This window comes from Macaca thibetana, chromosome 12 (assembly GCF_024542745.1).
Source record: "Macaca thibetana thibetana isolate TM-01 chromosome 12, ASM2454274v1, whole genome shotgun sequence".
Lineage (NCBI taxonomy): Eukaryota > Metazoa > Chordata > Mammalia > Primates > Cercopithecidae > Macaca > Macaca thibetana.
In genome coordinates this window covers 116,793,912-116,806,406 of record NC_065589.1, presented here as the reverse complement: position 1 = coordinate 116,806,406, position 12,495 = coordinate 116,793,912, and the positions used below count along the sequence as shown (strand labels likewise).

General features: G+C 43.8%; 1 protein-coding gene across 1 annotated transcript in view; it reads left to right on the top strand.

Moving 5' to 3' along the window:
• C12H2orf76 (chromosome 12 C2orf76 homolog) overlaps window positions 1-12,495 on the top strand; it is a 447,011-nt gene that overhangs the window by 346,634 nt on the left and 87,882 nt on the right. The window lies entirely within an intron of this gene.

The following is a 12,495-nucleotide window of genomic DNA, read 5'->3' as shown; positions in this document are numbered from 1 at the left end:
GCGCCAGCCTCCACCATCAGGTGCAGTCTTGGGAGCCATCTTGAACAAGACCCACTCAGCTAAGCCCGATTAACCCCAGAGCCATAAAAACAATAATAAAGTGATTATTGTTATTTTAAGCCACTAATTTCTGAGGTGACTTGTTACACAAAAATAGAGAACTAGAACAATCTCCATCTCTTAGCTCTTCCTCTCTTTGTCGTTGAACTCATTCTCTCCTGGTGGGTGGCAGGGTGGCGGGAGTGGCTACAGTAAGCTCTAGGCTTAGTATCTCCATGAGAAAGAGATTTTTCTTCTAAAGTCCAAATACAATCTCAGGAGACAGCTAGTGTGTTGACTCATATGCCCATCTTTGGAAGGTCACTGTGGCCAGAGGAACAGGATTCTGTGACTCAGACTGCCATTTGTTCACTCCAACATACATTTCCTCCTTCCCCTGGTAATGACATAAATTCTCCTGATTTTATTCAGGTTGGCAATGTGCCCATCTCTCTTGTAGGTAGGCATGGCTAGGTGGTTAAATTCTGGCCAATGACAGGTGTGTGGTCCTTTACGGAAAGATCCTGTATCAGCTCCTATTATTGTAACAGATCACCACAAATGTAGTAGCTTAAAACAACATAAATGTATTGTCTTACAGTTCTGGAGGTCAGAAGTTTGATGTGGGTCTCACCAGGCTAAAGTCAAGGTGTCGGGGGACTGTTCCTTCTGGAGGCGGTAGGAGAGAATCTGTTTCCTCACCTTTTCTACTTTCCAGAGGCTGCCATGTGCCTTAGCTAGTGCCTTCTTCCATCTTCAAAGTAAGTGATGGCTGATTGAGTCATTCTTACATCGCATAACCCTGACATTGCCTGTTGTGCCTACCTCTTCCACACTTTTGTGATTACAATGGGTCCATCTGGATAATCCAAGCATCTCCCCACCTTAAAATCAGCAGATTAGCAACCCTACTTCCCCTTTCCATGCAACCTAATCTATTCACAGGTTCTGGGGGATTCAGACACGAACCTCTCTGGGTAGATCATTATTCTGCTAACCACAAATCTTTAAAAAGGAAGGGTACCCTTTTATCCTTTCTTCTTCCTTCCTGCTATCTTGAATGGACTCCACATACGTCCACTTCTGGGATGAGGCACTGTGGTTGGCAGCCTGCCCAAAGCACCTTTTGGCAGTTGCTCCAAAGAAAGAGGAACTGTTATTAGTAGGCTGAGAGAAGGATGCCAGACAGACAAAAACATCAGATGTTCATTATAAACATCTGCTGCAATAATGCTGCATGATCAACAACCCCTAAGACTCAGTGGCTTAAAAGATTTATTTGTTAATTTCTAGCTCACAGGCCTTCAGTTGATGGTGGCTCTGCCAGGCTTATCTGGGATCAGTTGGACTTGCTCAAGGCTGTGGTTAGGTTCAGGTAGGCCTTGCTTGTCTCTCATGTACCTGGCAACAGTGGCTCCTTGGCATCTTCTCATGGCAGATGGCAGAAGTTCAAGAGAGCCAGCCAAGTCAAACAAGCTCATATAAAGCTCTTTCTTGCATCATGTCTGATCACATGCCATTGACCAAAGCAAGTCCTATGACCAAGCTCGAGTGAATGGGTGGGGACAAGCAGTTCACTTCTAGTGGGCACTCTTCAGGTTGGCACCGTGAAGGGCACAGACAGATAATCCTTTACGGAGGGTGCAAGGCGTTGGGAACAATCATCTAATTTACCCTAGTGAGCTCAGCCAATCCACTTCCCTCATCAGTAAGGAAGTTTTGTAGGGATGTCTCTTCATGCCCACTTGGCCTGGAGGAGTGCTACAGTGATTTTCTTCCCCCCACATCCCATGCCCACTATTTTTAAAAATATTGAAAAGTGCAGAGGGAATGTAACAAATACAGAATACATGCTCACAATCCAAATGTAAGAAACTTTTAGGCCAGGTGCAGTGGCTCACGCCTGTAATCCCAGCACTTTGGGAGGCTGAGGCGGGTGGGTCATGATGTCAGGAGTTAGAGACCAGCCTGACCAACATGGTGAATCCCCATCTCTACTAAAATACAAACATTAGCTAGGTGTAGTGGCATGCATCTGTAATCCCAGCTACTCAGGAGGCTGAGGCAGGAGAATTGCTTGAACCCGGGAGGCGGAGGTTGCAGTGTGCCCAGATCACACACCACTGCACTCCAGCCTGGGTGACAGAGCGATACTCCGTCTCATAAGAGCCCCTTAAATTTGTATCCTTTTCATTTTCTACTTCTGGAGCACCAAATTTTTGAGACTCTCACATAACTATAAATGCAATTGTTTCTGTTCCAGAAGCCTGAGTCCTATACTCTAGGATTTTACCATACTTATCTAATATGGGCAAAGTCCTGACTAATCACAATACCTTTATTACCTAGGAATTACATTTGTCTGTGTGTAACGGTCTCCTGAAAAAAGTGGTTTCAACACGCAGGATCTATTCTCTTAAAGAAATAAATTTTGAGGTAAGCAGTCCAGGGATAATTCACACTTCTTCAGAGCCACCTGGAATCGAGATTCTTTTATCTTTCTGTTTCCATCCATCCTCCCTGCTTTCAGGATAGGAGAGAGCAGACTTCAGCATGAGACCCATCCCTAAGTAAGCAGCTGATTTGGGATTTTGTCTTGGCTAAAGTTAACAACCAGCTCATCTTAATTTCTCCTTACCATAGGAGCGCTCAGTAATCATCTAAGTTGTGAGATAGTTTGTTTTGCTTAACTTTTTGTTGTTGTTGTTTCTGTTTTTGTTGTTGTTTCGGCCTTTTTTCCCATTGGGTTTGACTAACTCTATCCAACTTGATCATATCCAAAGGAAGCTTCCAAATTATGGGGAATTGTAGCGGGATGAACCACAGACAAAACTCCTCAGACACCGAGTTAAAGAAGGAAGGGGTTTATTCAGCCGGGAGCATTGGCAAGACTCCTGTCTCAAGAGCTGAGCTCCCTGAGTCAGCAATTCTTGTCCCTTTTAAGGACTCACAACTCTAAGGGAGTCCGCGTGAGAGGGTCGTAATTGATTGAGCAAGCAGGGGGTACGTGACTGGGGGCTGCATGCACTGGTAATCAGAACGAAACAGAACAGGACTGGGATTTTTACAATGCTTTTCCATACAATGTCTGGAATCTATAGCTAACATAACCGGTTAGGTCAGGGGACGATCTTTAACTACCAGGCCCAGGGCATGGCACCAGGCTGTCTGCCTGTGGATTTCATTTCTGCCTTTTAGTTTTTACTTCTTCTTTCTTTGGAGGCAGAAATTGGGAATAAGACAGTATGAGGGGTAGTCTCCTCCCTTAGAAAAAGGCATCTAAAGTGACTCCAAAAATGACATAATTTGGTTTATTTGGAACAAAAATTATACAGGAAGCATTGTCAAATACAAAATGGTGTTTGATTTTCTTTGGACTGTATTTGTATAAATGTTATTGGTGTGTGCTCCAAAATTACGGGAAACTTCTATAATTCTTATGTGATTTAGTGTACATTATCAGTAATAATCATAATTGTAAAGTTAAAATTATTGTGTGAGACAGAGGTAACAAATTTCCTTGTCAATTGTGTCTTTGACTATGGCTGCCCTAAAACTTTTTCTCACCCATGGATAATTGTTGTCTTGTTTTGGTCCTCTTTAGAAAGTGGTTTTATAATCAGCTATGAAACTCTAACAGGTGCTCTCGAATGCAGGTTTCTGATAACTTTGGAGATTGTGGCATCAGAATAGAGGAAAACCCTTCAGGACTCATGGAGAGCTAAAACGTTCATGAATATCAAACAGAACAGGAGTTAACTGCATGGACTGAACTAATCTTTTTGACTTTTTGCTTAAAACGTTGCTGATCCTTTGTTTTGTGTTTCAGTCTTGAAACTTTTCTTTTGAGCTATTGACAGCTTTTAACAATTTAGTACACGCCTATGAACAAAATTTAGAGCATATGTTTCTCTGTACCTGATCTCTCCAGAATTTGAAAACTATTTGTGAGTATTCCTTTTTCGTTTTTGTTTTTTGTTGAGACGGAGTCTTGCTCTGTCTCCCAGGCTGGAGTGCAGTGGCGCTATCTTGGCTCACTGCAAGCTCTGCCTCCCGGGTTCACGCCGTTCTCGTGCCTCAGCCTCCCGAGTAGCTGGGACTACAGGCGCTGGCCACCAGGCCTGGCTAATTTTTTGTATTTTTAGTAGAGACGGAGTTTCACCGTGTGTTAGGCAGGATGGTCTCGATTTCCTGACCTTGTCATCTGCCTGCCTCGGCCTCCCAAAGTGCTGGGATTACAGGCGTGAGTATTCTTAACTTACAGCAATACAGTTATTTGCATAAGTGCAATAAGAATCTGTTTTCATTTGTAACAGGACACAATTGGAGAAACTGGTTATTTTACCAAGGCTTTGACTGGAACGGTATGTTTTCCTTTAAGGAATCAACTTTGACTTATGGAGCCAATAAAAGCCCTTGGGGAAACTGGCCTCATACCTTGTCTACACAGTCCCTCTAAAGGGTTTCTGACCTGTGGTTAGTAATGAATGTCACTTTCTGATAGGCCCAGGAGCCCCAGGTTTATCCTGGGACCTGAAGAGGAGAGGAAATTCACCCAACTCATAGGTATTTGTTGATACAAATCTATGGCTGGGCTTGGCTTTTAAAAAGTCTTATCTGAGAGAAAGTTCCATCAAAGCAAATTTTAAAAAGCCTATGTGAAAAATAATTATTCTTGATGTACTTTATACAAATAATCTGGCCAAATATAATAAAGCAAATTGGCCCTACCATGATTTGTCTTTAGTAAAAATGGTAAACTGGCGAGAGAAAAATTATGTTTCAAAAACTATAGTACACCTGTTGTTAGATTCTAGTCTTGCCTAAAGTTTTTCAATTTTTATTATTTTCTACAGTTTTGGCTGAATTCTAATTTTTCCTGGCTATAAGTCTCCAACATGATATTTTTAATTTTTTCGTCTTTCTTTTCCTTTCTTTCCCAATGTTTTTTTTCTAATTTGAAATCACTGAAAACTAAGCTGTGCTTTCTTAAAGCCCTGTGAACTGAAGCTGGACAACTGAAACTTCAGAAGAAAATAACAGCAACCTATTTACATACATAAGCCACTTTCCAGGATCTTTCTTTTGTTTGTTGTTGTTTTTCTCCCTTCCTCTTTCTATTTTCTCTTCATAGGACAAAGCTACTAATGAGCTTTTGGGACCTACCCATCTAGGAATAAACTGCTCTCCCCATGAGAAATCAGATGCAACCTGAGACCAGAAACTCATGTTCTTTTCAAATGCTTTCTCCAAAAGATGTTAAAAAAGAAAGGGGGGAAAATGTGAAATGAAAATCTTGGGGCCCCCAAATTACTAAGCTAAAGGGAAAAGTCAAGCTAGGAACTGCTCAAGGCAAACCTGCTTCCCATTCTATTCAAAGTCATCCCTCTGTTCACTGAGATAGATGCATATCTGATTGCCTCCTTGGGAAAGGCTTATCAGAAACTCAAAAGAATGCAACCATTTGTCTCCCATCTACCTGTGACCTGGAAGCTCCCTCCCTGCTTCAAGTTGTACCCACCTTTCTGGATGGAACCAATGTACTTCTTACATATATTGATTGATGTCTCAGGTCTCCCTAAAATATGTAAAACCAAGCTGTGCCCCGACCACCCTGGACACATCTTGTCAGGACTGCCTGAGGCTGTGTCATGGGTGTGCATCCTCAACCTTGGCAAAATAAACTTTCTAAATTAACTGAGATCTGTCTCAGATTTTTGGGGTTCATACCCCCTAGGCTTGATCTGTTTTTCATTACCAATGCCTGCTGCTAAAACTGTTCAAGCACCCTCCCTCTAGGCCCAGGGACGATCTAGCAGGTGGATATCTAGCAGGTGGATATGCGAGACTGTAAGGGTTGGTTTTGAGGGATAGAATTGGTTTAGACTCCAAATCAAGGATGGGCACACAGATGCTCAAACAGCTGGCCGGCTTAGGGACTTTGCCTCCTGGGCCATTATGTGGCCCCTTTTCAATCCATCCCAACCATAAAGAATTTTCTGCTTCTCATAGGCTTAAAAGAGAATTGCCACAAACATCAAGACACCTGTGATGAAGCCTTCTGGGTATAATTGTTCCCAGTTATGGGGTTTATGAAACTAGAGATATGACATAATTTATTGACTACCTGAGGACAAATTTCTAAGGAGACTGCAAAAAAAAAAAAAAAAACAAAACATTTTGGCACAACAAAAGTCTCTAAGTTCCTTAGCTCAAATAGTTTTACATTGCTACATATTTAACTGAAAACAAGACTACAGTAGCTCAATTCATATAACTTATAGATAAGCCCATTTTATAACCTTGCTTTTTGGCTCTAAAAGGTTCTAAGGTTGTTAAGTGCCTGCCCACCTCCATTCTCATCTGACCTAGAACATTTAATTGGTTGTAAGTCTTTTGGCTCTAAGTCCCTTGGCAATAGGAGTTCCACCAAGGGACAGAATGGACATGGGGCGGGCAGCCACACCATCCTGGCAATAATGTGGGACAAAATAAAAGTTTGGCCATCTATGCTGCCTCTGGCAAATCCCAGCCAAAGGGGAGAAACGAGAAATAATTGTGTTAGGCACTGCTTAGTGTTTTTATAAAGAAACACCTGAGACTGGGTAATTTACAAATAAAAATAAGTTTAGTTGACTCATGGTTCTGTAGGCTGTACAGGAAGCATAGTGCTGGCTGGCATCTGCGCCTGGTGAGGCCTCAGGAAGCTTCCAATGATGGAAGGCAGCAAACATGTCACATATGAGAGCAGGAGCAAGAGAGTGAGGAGTGGGAGGTCCCAGACTTTTAAAGCCATCCATGGGGGTCTACCAGCTCCCACCCTCCCCCAACACCCCCCCACCCTGATCCAATACCTCCCACCAGGCCCCACCTTCCATATTGGGACTCACAGTTCAACATGAGATTTGCAGGGAACACACATCCAAGCCACATCAATATTGAAATCCAAGCTCCCCAACAGAATGAACGGACCCCATTTTGGCCAGGAGGACCCCAGAGAAACCGTGGAAGCTGAGTTCCTGAGCATGATGGGATGGGAGTTCAGACATACCTCATTACAGCCTGTCCCTGGCTAACCACCATTAGGCTGTCTTCCCTAAGAGCTAAACAGAAACCAGCCCTTTCCAAGGACTCCACACTGATAATGTAGATTATCAGCTTATCTTCCCAAGTACAGAACAAAGATGAGATTAATTGTTCCTTCACCCCTCCCTGAGACATCTGCTTCCTCTATTCTCTTTTTCTTCAAATCTTATTTTAGTAAAACGTAGACTTAGTGGGCACTGACTGAGGTCTCACATGTATGTAACCATTCCTCTCACTGCCACCCCGCCCCATCCCCTTTAGGGAAACTGTATAAAAACCTTTAGGGAAACTGTATAAAAACTAAACCTCCTGAGAGCCTCTTTGGAAAAAGAAAAACAGCCACAGATCTGTCTATGTGGCTTGTGCGTTTTCCCAGGCACGCTCTCAAAGCTGGCTCAATAAACCTCGATTGATGGGGACGCCTGCCTCAGTCACTCATTTTGGTTATCAACAGCTACGTTAAAAAGAAAATATTTACAGTTTAGGCTTACATTCATTCATTATTTAGCAAGGATACTTACTGAAAACCATACAATAAGAAAACCTGTGGACCAAGGATTCCTACTCTTCCAAGGGTTGAGTTGTATCTTAGGCAGCGGGTTGTTGCCAAGAAGGAGGCGGGTTCTCTGCTTGGAGGGGGAGGAGAGGGCCCCCCATGGCACATCTTTTGCACTGCAGTTTATAGCTTTCAGGCAAGAATGAGTCTTCATTTCTAGGGTCTAGCACAGGACAGCCCTGATTTTGGGGTTTATTCTTAGCTATCCCAAGTCCTTTTGAAAGAGAGATTGACTGTGACCACAAAATAAACAGGAGAAAACACGTTCTGAACTTCTCTTCCGTGGGAACTGCAAAGGGCACAGGCCTTGTCTTGCCCTGACTCAGACCCCAATGGCACAACCGTGCAAAAGCCGCCCCCGCTGGTGATGTCTCTTGGCTCATCCTCAACTTCAAATACCTATAATTTAATGTGAAGCACCCTTAATTATGTGGGTACTTCAACTACCCCCTCACCACTTCCCAGCCCAAGCCTGGTTCTGATCAAGCCAGCCAGCCCCGGGGGCTTTCTCCTTCGCCTTCTCTGGCTTTCAATGGACACACGACCTTCTGTTCAGCCCCAGCTTACTGATGAAGAATATGAGGCTTACAGAGGTGACACATCTTGCCCCATGTCTATTTAATCTGGAGGGTGACTGAGTGAAAGCTCTCGCCACTTGAAATTCTGTGGCCTTTCCATGTTGCCTTCTGGCTGGCTCCTGATCCTCAGTCCTGATTTCCAGACTTGTGAATCTCGGAACTATTTGTTTGGGGAGGACATCCTCAGATAACCCCCACCTACTTGCGTGGTTGACCCCTAAATTTCTGGAGCCCTGCTAAGGTGAGGAGCAGCACGGTGCGGCCAGGCCAGGCCAGCCCGCCGGGGAGACCTTTGGGCTGCAAACCAGCTGCTGGTGGGTAGGCACCGCGCTAAACACTGACCCATCTTGTCAGCACTGTGAGGTGCAGATTCTACCCATTCTAGGAACTGTGGCTTCAAGGTGATACATGACTCAGCACTGAGAGACTGAAGTAGGATTCACAAGTCAGTGTGTCACCAAAGCCAGATTCCAGCTAAGATGGACCAGAGGTGCTGTGGGCCCCTCACAGACGAGGGGACGCTTGGTGATGCCCTCACTGCCAATCTCATTTGTGTTGTGAAGTCAGGGACCCTGAACGGAGGGGTCCTCCACTTATTCGACCTCTCACCTGGATGGATGCTGCTGCGGAAATCTATACTAACGATAGTGTGCGCCTGGAGCTACAGATGACCGTTGCCCCGCTCAACCAGAAGAAGGCACTGCATTTAATGTTACTATGGGTTATAAATATCCTCCCCTGTGCCTCAGACATGTTGTATCTATCTAGAAACTCAAGTCTGGGCTGCTTATCTTCCAGAGAGATTAGCCACAGGGGAATGGGGACATTTAGTCTCCAGCTCTCCCTTTCTCCTTTAATACAAATAAAAAGGGGAGTAATAGGAGATACCCCATACTTTCAGTATAAACCTGTAGGAAAACCATGTCCTAAAAATTTTGAGGGTCCATCTAAAACTTTAATTCGGGAAGATTGTGTTAACTCACATGCAGTAGTATTACTCATATGATTTAGTAATAGACTGGGCACCAAAAGGCTATTTAAAAAAACAACTGTTCCTCTGGCGGAAGGGAATGCCTGGAGGCTACTTATTTTATTTCTTATTGGGAGGACGAGGCTCTTCATCTTACTTTGCATAGGAGGTTCAGCTCGTTCTGAAATGGGAAGATAAGGGCATTACCCCCCTTTACAAGGGTATGATATTCTCCATTCTGAGCCCAGAACACCCAGAACTTTGGAAATTGACTATTGCCATGTACAGACTGCGAGTATGGGAAGGGGAAACTTTTCTGTTATCCCCACTACTGCCCCTCGCATCCGCGATTCTGAACCCCATGATAAATCCCCTTTGAACCCTTTTCCTCTTTTTGATGCCGACCCTCCTTTATGGGACTTCAATTGGCATTATAATTCTTCTCGACCCAGGTATGCCCCTGTACCTCTTCAGCATCCCCAGGCACCTTGGATTGCTTCTTTATGGCGGAGAACATCAGGTGTTGCCACTGTCGCCCCTCTTCCTCAGTATCAACGTAGATTCAAACATTCTGCTTTGTTTACCTCCAGCCTGACAATTCCTATACAGAGTTGTGTCAAGCCTCCTTACACGCTGTTAGTGGGAAATATCAAAATTTGGATGAACAATCAAACTGTCCAGTGCATTAATTGTCATTTATACACTTGTGTTAACTCCCGTTTTGACTTCAGGAAAAGTGTAATGTTGGTTCGAGCTCAAGAAGGAATCTGGATACTGGTAACTTTACCCAGATCTTGGGAATCTTCCCCCTCAGTACATTTAATTGATGAAGTGTTACAACAAATTCTCAAAAGATCTAAGAGATTTGTTTTCACTTTAATCGCTGTGATCATGGGCCTAATTACGGTTACTGCACTGGCCACCACTGCTGGAATGGCATTACACCAATCTATTCAAACGGCTCATTTTGTTAATGATTGACAAGCCAATTCTACCCAAATGTGGAATTCTCAACAGGGCATTGATCAAAAATTAGCTAATCAAATTAATGATTTAAGACAGTCTGTTATTTTGCTTGGAGATCGGGTAGTGAGTCTCGAACATTGCATGCAAATGCAGTGTGATTGGAATACTTCTGATTTCTTCATCATACCATATTCCTACAACAAGACTGATCATTTGTGGGAAATGGTCAAAGGACACCTTCTGGGTAGGGAAGATAATTTACCATTGGACATAACTAAATTAAAGAAACAAATTTTTTTTTTTCATTTTTTTTTTATTATTATTATACTTTGAGTTCTAGGGTACATGTGCATAACGTGCAGGTTTGTTACATATGTATACTTGTGCCATGTTGGTGTGCTGCAGCCATCAACTCGTCAGCACCCATCAACTCCTCATTTACATCAGGTATAACTCCCAATGCAATCCCTCCCCCCTCCCCCAAAGAAACAAATTTTGAAGCCTCTCAAGCTCATTTATCCATTGTGCCTGGAGCTGAGGCGTTACATCAGGTGGCAGAAAGTCTTTCTGGACTAAACCCCACGACTTGGATTAAGTCTGTTGGGGGCTCCACTGTAGTAAATTTTGGAATCATGTTTCTCTGTTTAATTGGCTTGTTTTTAGTGTGCTGGACCAGTCAAAGAATCCTGCGTCAAAACCAAGAGAATGAACAAGACTTCATCGCCATGGCACATTTATATAAAAAGAAAGGGAGAGATGTTGCAGGAAGTCAGGGACCCCGAACAGAAGGACTGGCTGGAGCCGCAGCAGAGGAACATAAATTGTGAAGATTTCATGGACATTTATCAGTTCCCAAATAATACTTTTATAATTTCTTATGCCTGTCTTTACTTTAATCTCTTAATCCTGTTATCTTTGTAAGCTGAGGATGTACGTCACCTCAGGACCACTGTGGTAATTGTGTTAACTGTACAAATTGATTGTAAAACATATGTGTTTGAACAATATGAAATCTGTGCACCTTGAAAAAGAACAGAATAACAGCAATTTTTAGGAAACAAGGGAAGACAACCATGAGGTCTGACTGCCTGCGGGGTTGGGCAAAAACAGCCAAATTTTTCTTCTTGCAGAGAACCTATAAACAGGTGTGCAAGTAGGGAAGACATCACCAAATTCTTTTCCTAGCAACGAATATTAATATTAATACCCTGAGAAAGAAATGTGTTCCTAGGGGAGAGGTCTATAAACGCTGCTCTGGGAATGTCTGTCGTATGCGGTTGAGATAAGGACTGAGATATACCCTGGTCTCCTGTAGTACCCTCAGGCTTATTAGGGTGGGGAAAAACTCCGTCCTGGTAAATTTGTGGTCAGACAGGTTCTCTGCTCTCAAACCCTGTTTTCTGTTGTTTAAGATGTTTATCAGGACAATACATGCACCACTGAACATAGACCCTTATCAGTAGTTCTGCTTTTGCCCTTTGCCTTGTGATCTTTGTTGGACCCTTATCAGTAGTTCTGCTTTTTCCCTTTGTCCTGTTCCCTCAGAAGCATGTGATCTTTGTTAGGCCCTTATTAGTAGTTCTGCTTTTTGCCTTTTGAAGCACATGATCTTTGTATCTGTTTTACATCTCCTCCCCTTTTGAAACTCTTAATAAAAAACTAGCTGGTTTGAGGCTCAGGTGGGCATTACGGTCCTACCGATATGTGATGTCACCCCTGGTGGCCCAGCCTTAAAATTCCTCTCTTTGTACTCTTTCTCTTTATTTCTCTGCTGGCCGACACTTATGGAAAATAGAACGTATGTTGAAATATTGGGGGCAGGTTCCCCCCGATAATTTGTCCCCAACTGACACCCTGTGAGCCAGCCCTGGGTGGTACAAGGACTCCTGTGGGAGCCACAGGAGCAGGTGCAGCCCCAGGCTGCTGGTGCTCTCAGAACTGCACAAACAGTACTTTCTGAGAAACCAGTAAAGTACTTGCTAGTGAGGGGGGAGGGCATCTCCCAAACCGGCTATGACCTACTCACCTGAGGTGCCTAAAAGTCTCTGTCATCTGTGCCTCACTCCAGCTTTGGAAGTGGGACCTCCTTGTCTAAGCCACTCTTCCGGAATGAGCTGCACAGTCAAGGGACAGATTTCACACCAGCACCTTACGCTAGCCCAGAGACAGATGTCACTCGCTGTGCCACAGCAGAGATGCAGACTAAGTGGCAGCCAGGGGCCATGAGAGGGAACGTTGTGGAGGGGGACAAACAGGGCCCTCCCGGCCAGTAAGCCCTGGGCTTGGATCCAGTTAAATCA